This window comes from Hevea brasiliensis, chromosome 5, assembly GCF_030052815.1.
Source record: "Hevea brasiliensis isolate MT/VB/25A 57/8 chromosome 5, ASM3005281v1, whole genome shotgun sequence".
Lineage (NCBI taxonomy): Eukaryota > Viridiplantae > Streptophyta > Magnoliopsida > Malpighiales > Euphorbiaceae > Hevea > Hevea brasiliensis.
The window spans coordinates 77,366,557-77,378,525 of NC_079497.1; the positions used below are offsets into that span (position 1 = coordinate 77,366,557).

Here is an 11,969-nt window from a genome sequence, read left to right on the forward strand (position 1 = left end):
CTTTTCCTCGTTTTGATGACTTGAGAGAGAGCATAGCAAGACCAAGAATTGATGCAAATAGTTACAAGATGGATTTTGGAGTTCTTCAAATGATTCAGAATTCTCAATTCAGAGGACATCCTTCTGAAAATCCACACACACATCTGAAGAAGTTTGCTATGATCTGTGACATGCAAAAACAACCTGGAGTGTCTGATGATGCAGCAAGATTGAAGCTATTCCCGTTCTCTTTAAAAGATAGAGCATTGGATTGGCTTGATTCTTTACCTCACAATTCCATCACAAATTGGGAGCAACTCACCGATGCATTTCTTGCACAATATTTTCCACCTGGAAAAACTCAAGAATTGAGGAATCAAATGACAGCTTTCAGACCAAGAGAGGATGAAACTCTATATGAGTCATGGATGAGATGGAAAGAATTAGAGAGATTATGCCCACATCATGTCATTCCAAAATGGATGATAAACCAGAATTTTTACACAAATGTCACTCCTGCAATCAGAGGAATTATTGATGCTCAAACAGGAGGAGAATTTATTATGAAGCATGAAGATGAAGCTTATGAGCTATTGGAGAAAATTGCAAAGAATACTCATCTTTAGAGTAGTCCAAGAGGACCAGCTCCAACTCAAAAAAGGCAAGCTGCTGGAATGTATGATCTTGATCCGTTCAACATGATTAATGCAAAGTTTGATGCACTTACAAATATTTTGGCTAAGAAGATGGAAGATTTGAGTATGTTGGTTAGTTCATCATCATCATCTGGAAGTTCACAACAAGTGGCTTATGCAGAAGGAACTACCAGCTATGGAGTAGATTATGGAGAACAAGCAGCATATGTTGGTAATTATGGAAATAAGCAAATGGGGAATTCTTATTCTCAAACTTACAATCCAAATTGGAGGAATCATCCCAACTTTTCATGGGGAAATCAGCAAAGTCAAGTTCCAAATCAGAATTTTCAACCACAACAGCAACTAGGAGTTCCATATCAGCAAAATAGGCAACCAGTGCCTAATTTTCAGCAGAAAAATATGAATCCTCCACCAAAACAGCAAGAACAAAATTCCACCACTGTAGCTTTATTGCAATAGATTCTTGCTAACCAAAATAAGCATGATGAGGAGATGAGAGAGATGAAAGCAAGGCTAGAACAGATGCAAACACATAACAGAATGCTGGAAAATCAGATTGCACAACAAGCATCTTCCTCAAGTGCCAAGTCTTTTGGAAAGCTTCCAAGTCAACCAGAAAACCCAAGAGAGCAGTGTCAAGCTATTACTTTAAGAAGTGGGAAAGTTATAAATGATGAGAAGAGTGAAAACAGTGAGAATGCAGAAAATGAGAAAGAAACTGATGAAAGTGAAAAATAAGAGAATGCAGAAAAATGTAAAGAGGAAATTGAAGAGAAGGAAGAGAAGTATATACCTCCTGAGCCCTACAAGCCACAACTTCCCTTTCCACAAAGATTTCAAAAAGCCAAGCTTGATAAGCAATTTGGGAAGTTCTTAGAGGTTTTGAAGAAGCTTTACATAAATGTGCCGTTTGTTGATGCTCTTTCACAAATGCCCTCTTATGCAAAATTCTTGAAAGAAATCCTCTTAAATAAGAGGAAACTTGAAGATGATGAAACTGTAGTTTTGACAGAAGAATGTAGTGCTATCCTCCAAAGAAAACTTCCCCCAAAGCTCAAGGATCCAGGGAGTTTTTCAATTCCATGCCACATTGGGGAATCATGTTCTACAAAAGCCTTATGTGATTTAGGGGCTAGTGTTAGCCTTATGCCCCTCTCAATTTATGAGAAGCTCAATATGGGAGATCTAAAGCCAACCCACATTTCTCTTCAGTTAGCTGACAGATCAATCAAGTATCCTGAAGGGATTTTGGAGAATGTGCCTTTGAAGGTTGGAAAGTTCTATATACCTGTTGACTTTGTCATCTTGGACATGGAGGAAGATTTTAATATTCCAATTATCTTGGGAAGGCCTTTCCTGGCTACAGCTGGTGCTTTAATTGACGTGAAAGGAGAAAAATTGACTCTTAGGGTTGGTGAAGAGCAATTGGTTTTCAATATTAATAACTCTATGAAGAAGCATCATTCTGAAGCTGATACTTTCTTGAGAGTCGATATTATTGATGAGCTGGTTGAAGAACATTTCAGAAAGAAATATCCAGAAGATCCACTTGAAAATTGCTTGGTTCATGGAGGAGGCATAGACTATGACAACCCTCATGTGGCTGCATATGCTCAACACTTAGAGGGAAGTCCACCATTCATTTCTGCTCCAGTTTTTCATCTCACACAAAAGGAAAAAGCCGAATTTAAGCAACCATCATTCAAGGAAGAAGATGCACCTAAGGTAGAACTTAAGCAACTTCCTTCTCAGCTCAGGTATGAATTTCTTAGCACTAATAACACTTATCCAGTAATTGTAAATGAAAACTTGAGTACCTTAGAGGCTGATAAGTTGTTAAGAGTGTTGAGACAATTTAGGAAAGTCTTAGGATACACCATAGATGACATTAAGGGAATAAGCCCACACTTTTGCATGCATAGAATCATTTTGGAAGAAAATTGTAAGCCATCTATTGAACATCAAAGGAGGTTGAACCCAAATATGAAAGAAGTTGTTAAAAAGGAAATTTTAAAGTTGCTTGATGCAGGGATCATATACCCTATCTCAGATAGTACTTGGGTGAGCCCAGTACATGTTGTCCCAAAAAAGGGTGGAATGACAGTGGTCAAAAATGAAAATAATGAATTAATTCCCACTAGAATGGTGACTAGTTGGCGAATGTGCATAGATTACAGAAAATTAAATGTTGCCACTAGAAAAGATCATTTTCCACTTCCCTTCATTGATCAGATGTTAGAAAGACTGGCTAGGCATTCTTACTTTTGCTATTTAGATGGATATTCAGGTTTTTTTCAAATCCCTATCCATCCAAATGATCAAGAGAAAACCACTTTTACTTGTCCATATGGAACCTTTGCTTATAGGAGGATGCCATTTGGGTTGTGTAATGCACCAGCCACTTTTCAAAGGTGCATGATGGCAATCTTCTCAGATTTCATTGAAGACATAATGGAGGTTTTTATGGACGATTTTTCTGTTTATGGATCTTCATTTGACATATGCTTGGCTAATCTTTCTAAAGTTTTGCAGCGATGTGCAGATACTGACCTTGTGTTAAATTGGGAAAAGTGTCATTTCATGGTTCAGGAAGGGATAGTGCTTGGACATTTGGTGTCTAACAGAGGAATAGAGGTTGATAAAGCCAAAGTTGAAGTGATAGAGAAGATGGCTCCTCCTACCAATGTCAAAGGAATTCGAAGTTTCCTAGGACATGCCGGGTTCTACAGACGCTTTATCAAGGATTTTTCTAAAATAGCCAAACCTTTGTCTAATTTGTTAAGTAATGACACACCATTTGTATTTGACCAAGAGTGTTTGGATGCCTTTTGCAGGTTGAAGCAAGCCCTTATCACTGCACCAATCATGCAACCACCTGATTGGAGCCTACCTTTTGAAATTATGTGTGATGCTAGCAACTATGCAATTTGGGTTGTTCTTGGTCAACGAAAGGACAAAAAGGTTTATGCTATTTATTATGCTAGTAGAACACTGGATGAGGCTCAAACAAATTATGCAACAACTGAAAAGGAATTTCTAGCAATTGTCTTTGCATTGGAAAAGTTCAGACCTTACATTATTGACTCAAAGGTGGTTATATTTTCAGATCATGTAGCCATCAGGTATTTGCTCCGTAAAAAGGAGGCTAAACCTAGGCTCATTAGGTGGATTCTGATGCTACAAGAATTTGATTTGGAGATTAGAGATAAGAAGGGAGCTGAAAATGTAGTTGCTGATAATCTTAGTAGGCTGAAATTGGATGATGAAGAATTGGATGAAATCCCTATTGATGAGTTTTTCTTGGATGAACAACTTTTCTCTCTTGTTGCTAAACTACCTTGGTATGCAGACTTTGTGAATTATCTATCTTGTGGAGTTTTACCTCTAGGTATGACATGGCAACAAAAGAAAAAGTTTTTGCATGAGGTGAAATTTTATAGATGGGATGATCCTTTACTCTTTAGGAGATGCTGTGATGGTTTAATAAGGAGATGTATTTCTGATGAAGAGACACAGAGTATTATACATCACTGCCATGCTTCTGATTATGGAGGACATTTTGGAATCTCTAAAACAACTAGTAAAATTTTGCAAGCTGGTTTCTTTTGGCCAAATCTTTTTAAGGATGTGAGAAAATTTGTGTTGGATTGTGATAAATGTCAAAGGAGTGGAAATTTATCAAAAAGAGATCAAATGCCCCTAAATAATATTCTTGAAGTGGAATTATTTTATGTTTGGGGAATAGATTTTATGGGGCCATTCCCTCCTTCATTTGGTAATAAATACATCCTAGTTGGAGTTGACTATGTGTCAAAGTGGGTGGAAGCTATTGCAACTCCAACTAATGATGCTAGAGTGGTAGTGAAATTCTTGAAGAAATTTGTCTTGAGCATATTTGGAGCTCCTAGGGCTGTAATTAGTGATGGGGGTTCCCATTTTTGCAATAAGCAATTTGAGAGCTTAATGAGGAAGTATGGTGTAGTGCACAAGATAGCTACCCCATACCACCCTCAAACTTCAGGACAAGTTGAAATTTCTAACAGAGAGCTCAAACATATCTTGGAGAAAACAGTGAACAATTCTCGGAAAGATTGGTCTATCAAACTAGATGATTCTTTATGGGCATATAGGACTGCCTACAAAACCCCTATAGGAACTACTCCCTTTAGGTTGGTGTATGGTAAGTCTTGTCATTTACCTGTGGAGCTAGAACATAGAACATATTGGGCCATTCAGACCTTGAATTTTGATCTTAAGCAAGCTGGTGAGAAAAGGTTATTACAACTTAATGAGCTTGAAGAACTGAGGATGGATGCTTATGAAAATGCCCGTATTTACAAAGAAAGAACCAAAGTTTGGCATGATAAGCATCTTAGGAAAAAGGAATTCAAAGAGAGTGATTTAGTTTTGTTGTTCAACTCTAGATTGAAATTGTTCCCTGGAAAACTTAAGTCAAGGTGGACTGGTCCATATAGAGTTTCTAAGGTTTTCCCTTATGGAGCAATTGAAGTTTGGAGTGAAAAATCTGGGAATTTTAAGGTCAATGGGCATAGATTGAAGCATTACATAACTGGAGACCCAACAAAGGGAGCAAGCTGTTATAAGCTCTCCAATCCCTCACCTCTTTTTCACTGAAATTCATGAAGAGTCCAGCTAAGGACTATAAATTAGCCCTCTTGGGAGGCATCCCAAGTCCTTTTATTTTTATTTTGCTGATTTACTTTTACTTTCATTACTTTTGTTTTTATCTTGAATCTCCCCAAATTCAATTTTTGACATTTGTTGAATTTTGTCCCTTGTAGATGTATTTCAATGGAGGAAGGTTGGTGAACTACTGGGGAGTGACCCTTAACCTGAAATTATGTTCTTTAAATCTCCTACAAATTGATTGATTTTTGTTGCATAACCAGTGCAGGGTCTGCTACCTGGTTTATGCAGAGAGGAAAAATGAAATCTGCAGTAAAAAGGGTGTCTGCAGTAAATGGCTTGTGTTTTTGGTGAGGTTGGGTGTGTAACTTTTAAGTATATGTGCTTTTAATGCTAATATGGTGGTAAGTTGGTCATTTTTGTAGTTTTGAGATTATTTGGGTTATGGAATTCAAGGTGGACAATATTGCATTCTCTTGGCATAACTTGGAGAGTTCATCTCATCATTTGTGGATAGATGCAACTTTATGCAGATTTTATTGAGTTTTAATGTGCTAAATGTTGATTTGCAGAAATTGAAGTCAAAATGGCATGGGTCACAAATGTTTTTTTTATGCAGGATCCATCTTCTACAAGCTTGTGTGATGCATTTTTGATGAACTTTGTATATATTGATGTGTTTTTGGTGAAAATTTCTCATGGTTTATGCTTCATGGAATTATATTTCTTCATTCTAGAGTATTTTTCACACTTGCAATTCATGTTCCATTGCAACCTTAATCTTGTTGAATTGTGCATAAGCAACTGCATAGCTTATGCAATCCTGCATAACCACAATTCTTGCTATTTTTCACCCTTATTGCAAGTGCATAAGGAGAGTGCATAGCCTATGTAGTTCTGCATAACCTCATTTTGTCAATTTTCATATCTTTCAAAACTTGCATAAGGTGAGTGCATGACTTATGCACATTTGCACAACTTCAAATTCTGCATTTTCTCTCTCTACTGAAGTCTGCATAAGGAGGGTGCATAACTTATGCACTTCCGCATGACCAGAAACTCCAAAAATCCAAACCTGCCGAGGGGTGCATAAGCAGAGTGCATGACTTATGCACTTCTGCATGACCAGAAATCCGAAAATTCCAAACTTGCCGAGGGGTGCATAAGCAGAGTGCATAACTTATGCACTTCTGCATGACCACCAACCCAAATTCCAAAAGCTGCCGAAACATGCATAAGCAGAGTGCATGACCTATGCACTTCTGCATGACCCGATTCTCTGTAAAACCAAATCTGCCGAGAGGTGCATAAGGGGAGTGCATGAATTATGCACTCCCGCATGACTTCACTCCCCAAAATTTCAAAAGTTGCCGAGACATGCATAAGCAGAGTGCATAGCTTATGCACTTCTGCATGACCTCACACTCTGAATCTCAAAACCCACCGAAGAGTGCATAAGCAGAGTGCATAGCTTATGCACAACTGCATAACCACATTTCCCAAACACCAAAACCCACCGAGAGGTGCATAAGGAGAGTGCATAGCTTATGCACAATTGCATGACCACCAAACCAAGATTTCAAAACTTGCCGAACAGTGCATAAGGACAGTGCATGACTTATGCACTTATGCATGAGCTATTTTTCTGAAGTTCAAATCATTCTGAAACATGTATAAAAGAGTGCACAGGTTATGCATAAATCACTTTTCACTTATGCAGTTTCTACACAAACCTTTTTCAAATCAAATCTCTTTTCGGCAACCAAATTTCCCACCTCCACTTCCCGACTCTTCTATCCACGACCGTCCTTCAACCTCCATTTCTTCCGGCATTTCCTCTTTCCCTTCTTCTCCACGCTTATTTCCGCCGCCTTAACCCAAATCTCTCCGTGTATATTTTCTTTTCCCCTCATCTTCTCCACCCTCGCCATCGGCAATGGAGTCGCCTCCCCATTCCCGTCCAGCTTCCCCTCTCCAGGTTTCACCATTGTCAACAATACCTCCTAACCCTAATTCCCCTCCACAAGAAACACCCCCACCACCTCTCATAACCACGTACAAACGAAAAATCTGATCGAAATCTGTGCGACCCATGTCCTCTGCCCCTCCTCTATCCAAACGCAAAGAACCACCCACCCCATTATCGGAACCACCACCCAAAAAGCCAAAAACTCCAGCCTCCACAGCCTCTTCCAGCAAAAAGCCAATTTCAGTAGCTTTACAGGTATCAAAGCTACCTTGGCCTCTTCCTGATACAATTCAAAAGGCAACTTTTAAGAGACTCAAGGATAGGAGGGTACAACCCACTAGGTATATTTCTGCCGATTCTCTACAATCTCTTGGTTTATTTGACAATGTAGTTGCATATCTTGATGGTATGGGTTGGATGGAATTTGTGCATAAGCAGGAGATAGTTTATCCAACTCTAGTTTTGGAGTTTATTTCTTCATTCTCTGCTACCCTCAAATTGCATTATGTAGACCATAAGCCAATTATGAAATTTAGATGTTTGGGGCAAAATAGAGAGCTGTCATTGGACCAATTTCATAGCATTTTTGGTTTTGCAATTGATGGGTTATTTCGGGTGCCACATACTGGAGTAGAGGTAGCCAACAAGGGTATTTGGAATGCTGCCCAATTTTGGAGAATTATCACAAACCAACCCCAAACTTTCTCTGCTGGAAGATCAAAAACCTCCCAAATACTTGACCCTGCACTTAGGCTTATTCATAGGCTGATTGCTAGCACCATATTGGGCAGAGGGACTAGTTCTGGTGCTGTGGGGAAATCTGAATTATTTATGTTATGGTGTGCATTTCACAAGGTCAAGGTTTCTCCTGGTTATTTCTTTTGTGAGCATGTGTTGCATATTGCCACTAAATCCATAGGTGACATTGTCCTGGGTGGGCTTATAACAGTTATAGCCAAACATTTTGGTTTTAACCCTGAAGAGCACCAAATACCAGCACTTGTGGACACTTTATATTTTGATGCTGCACACCTATCTAAAATAGGGTTCAGTTTGCCACATTCTGATATTGCACAACCTGCAGCAGAAACTGAGCCCATTGCACAACCAGAAGCCCAACCTTTTCCATCACCCCCACAGCACTCCACTGAACCTATCCCACCCCTCGCCGCACAGGAGACCCCAGCAGCCTCTGCTCAGCCCATACCTCCTACAGCTGAACCTTCCTCATCCATAGCCCCTCCTGCATTCAACACTAAAGCCTTATTCACCTATCTTGAAAGGCTTAGTGATGACATATACTTTGTGGATAGGAAGCTTGACACTGGTCTTGATACACTCAAGGATTGTCATGATCAACTATTTGACCTTGTCATGGAAACCAGGGACAAGCAGAAAGAATTGAAAGAGATGGTGAAGCAACTTATGATCTTTCTGGGAATGCCACCTCCAACTCCATCACCTCCTCCAACACCATCATTTAGATAGCAGGCAGCAGCCACCAGCCCCTTAGCAACATCCTTGGACAAGGGCAAAACAATAGAACTAGATTAGTTTTTGTTTTACTTTTGTTCCAACTTGTAGGACTTTTCCTTTGTAAATATGATCAAACATTTATAGTTTGTTTTGAATTATGTTTGTTTGTTTTGAATTAGTTTGTTTTAAATTCTGTTTTTCTTGAAGTTTCATTGGATAGCTATTACATTAGTTTTCTTTGATTTTCATTGCACTTATTTCCCTTTTGTACATATTTGCCCATACTCTGTATATATTTCAATGCTTCTACTGCTGGTTGTACATTTCCCCTTGCTAATCATCATGCAGCAGCTTTTGTATACACTACACAAGCTATGAATTTCCTTATGCAGATATTTTGCACAGCCTGTGCAACTCTTTCTGCTACTTATGCATAACTGCACAGGCTGTATTCCTCTTATGTAAATGTCCTGCATAGCCTATGCAACCCATATTGCCACTCATGCAGAACCGCACGGCTTATGCACCCTACTTATGCACATGTTTTGGATAGCACTTAACTCTGCATAACCTGTGCAGCTTTTTATGCATCCCTTTATATCTTGAATTCTCCTCTGCCCAATACCAGGTAACTCTTTCTTTTTGTTCTTAATTTTTACAATTCCTGGTCAATATTATTTTCTTTGAGTTTTGGTTATCTACTACTTGAGACATTGAGGACAATGTCCAATTTTGAGTTTGGGGGTGCACATTTTGATTTTTGACTTTATTTTTCACATTTTGAGTATAGGAGCATCTCATCCCATTCCATTTACATTTATTGTAAATATTTACATACACATCCATACATACATATACATAACACATTTACACACACATTATACATCACTTAGAAATTGTACACATTGCATACAAATAGACTTCCTCCATTTAGTTAATGCATTACTCATTTTTAGGAATTATGCATCATGCATTAAATTCTTTTGCCAAATCCCTTGAGTATTGAAAATGTGCCTATGAGAGTGATTTGACTCACCTTTTAGTTGGGTTTGTGGATTGAAAGTTTCCTAAAAGGTGCAAGGTTTTGAAGTGTCTATCCCTTGCCTATATCTTCTTAGCCAAAAAGCCACCCAACTAGTCCTTTGGAGATTGGAATGTTTAGAGGGAGTTATTGGATATAAGGTAGTCAAATGATGTCTCACCAATCCTAGAACAAATTTTCTAAACCTTTCAAGGCGAAATACCAGCTTATACTTGAAAAGAGAGATGATTAGGCATTCTTTGATTTAAAACCTTCTCATTTTAAACTTTGGCCCTTTTTCCTAATTAAAATTTACCCTTGCAAACCCCTTTGAGCCTTTTTATTCCTAATTTTTCTTGAAATCCTTATTGTTACCTAGCCAATGAACCAAACACTCCAACCCTTTTCATGAGAATAATATTGAATATTAGGTACACTTTCTAAAAAAATAAAAATAAAAATAAAATAAAAAAAGAAAAAAATGCAATAAAAGGGAGAAGAAATGCTTGTCACCTTGTAAAAGTGCTAGTATATGTGCTTTTCACCATTGTCATTCAAAATGAAAGAAATCCACCCAAAGTATTAAAAGAAATGAGTTTGGGGGTGGCAAATTTTAGGGACAATCATCAAAAGAAAATGCAAAATACAAGTTTAAAGAATCAAATGTCCCTCCATTTTTATGTGTTTTGTAAACTATGCTTGCACTTGACAATTCTCATTATGTATTTCTCTCCTCCATATATATATATATATATATATATATATATATATATATATATATATATATATATATATATATAAAGAGAAAAAGAAAAAAAAAAGTATAATAAAATAAGAAATGTACCTTTTGTTGTCAAGATTGAAAATATTCTCATGCTTTGAATCCTTTTTACCCATTTTTCTTCTTAGCCTCATTTTTGAACCCCATGGCCCCATTACATCCCTAAAAAGACCTTTGATCTCTTGATAGTACTTGCTACATTAGTGGAGATGGGAGCAGGGAATTTGCCTATGGGATTGGAAAATTATCCATTCATTCATTTAATTCCATCATTCTATATAGAGACACTTTGACTATTGATTGTTCTAGAATTCCTTTTGAGCATGACTCTCTCTCTCTTTTGATTGGTTGTTTTGGGGATTTTGAATGATAATTGACTTGATGGCTAAGTGGTGAAAGCTTGGATAAGCATTAGATTCTTTGCATTTTGAAGGATGGGTATATGGATTGTTGGTATGGCTAAAGGTGTGTTTAGTTACTTTAATAGGTAATTTTCATAGCTCTTTGGATAAGGCACCCCTAAAAATTTTGCATTACATTTTAAAGTTTGCTTGAGGACAAGCAAAAGCTTGAGTTTGGGGGTATTTGATGCATACATTTTGCATAATCATTTAGGTTTAATTTCATAGCCATTTTATTTGATTATTAGTCACTTTTAGCTAATTTCATTAGTTATTTAGTTAGTTTTTCATAATTGTCAATTTTGGATTAATTTGTAATTTTTACTTTGTTTTGTAGGAAAAATGGTGTTTTTGAAGGACTGAAGAGAAATTTTTCCATTGAGGAGTGACTTCTACAGCCAAAGGTGTCAAAAAAAAGTTTTCAAGCTGAAATATGCATTGATCAAATTGTGCATAATTTGCCGCATAAGCTATGCAGATCTGCATAAGGAGCAAAATCACTGTTCCAGAACCAACCGAAATGTGCATAAGGAGACTGCATAGCTTATGCACATTCTCGCCTCCCTTATGCACCTTCACGGAACTTTGCATAGCCTATGCACCAAGTCATGCAGTTTCGCATAAGTGAACCAGATCGTTAAAATCGCATAAGGGACTGCATAACTTATGCAGTCCACTTATGCAGTCCCATAAAGGGTTCATTAATGAGCTGGCAGAAGATTCCCTCAAATAATTGCTCCTAGAACATACCATTTTAGGGCTCCATGTCAGAAAAATGCTATATATAGTCTCATTTTCCCATTTTAGAGGGGGGGAGACAAGGAGCAGAAAAGGAAAGGAAGAGGAGAGGCAGAATTTGAAGAGTCACTTTCACCTTCCACACCGTTTTCAACCAAGATTTGCAGATTTCTTTCTTCCCTTATATTTTTCTATATTTCTAGTGTTTAATTTCTTATTCCTTAGCTTAGATTAAAGCTTTATTTCCATTTAAACTCAATATATCTTGTAAGCATTATGGATAGTGAGTAGTTTTACC

At 37.6% G+C, this 11,969-nt stretch overlaps 1 non-coding gene across 1 annotated transcript; it reads right to left on the bottom strand.

The window, feature by feature from the left end:
- Positions 1-343: 343 nt before the first annotated feature.
- On the bottom strand, positions 344-451 carry LOC131180512 (small nucleolar RNA R71). Its single transcript, XR_009149279.1, has one exon. It is a non-coding gene; the product is annotated as a small nucleolar RNA R71 (small nucleolar RNA).
- Between the last annotated feature and the right edge of the window lie 11,518 nt (positions 452-11,969).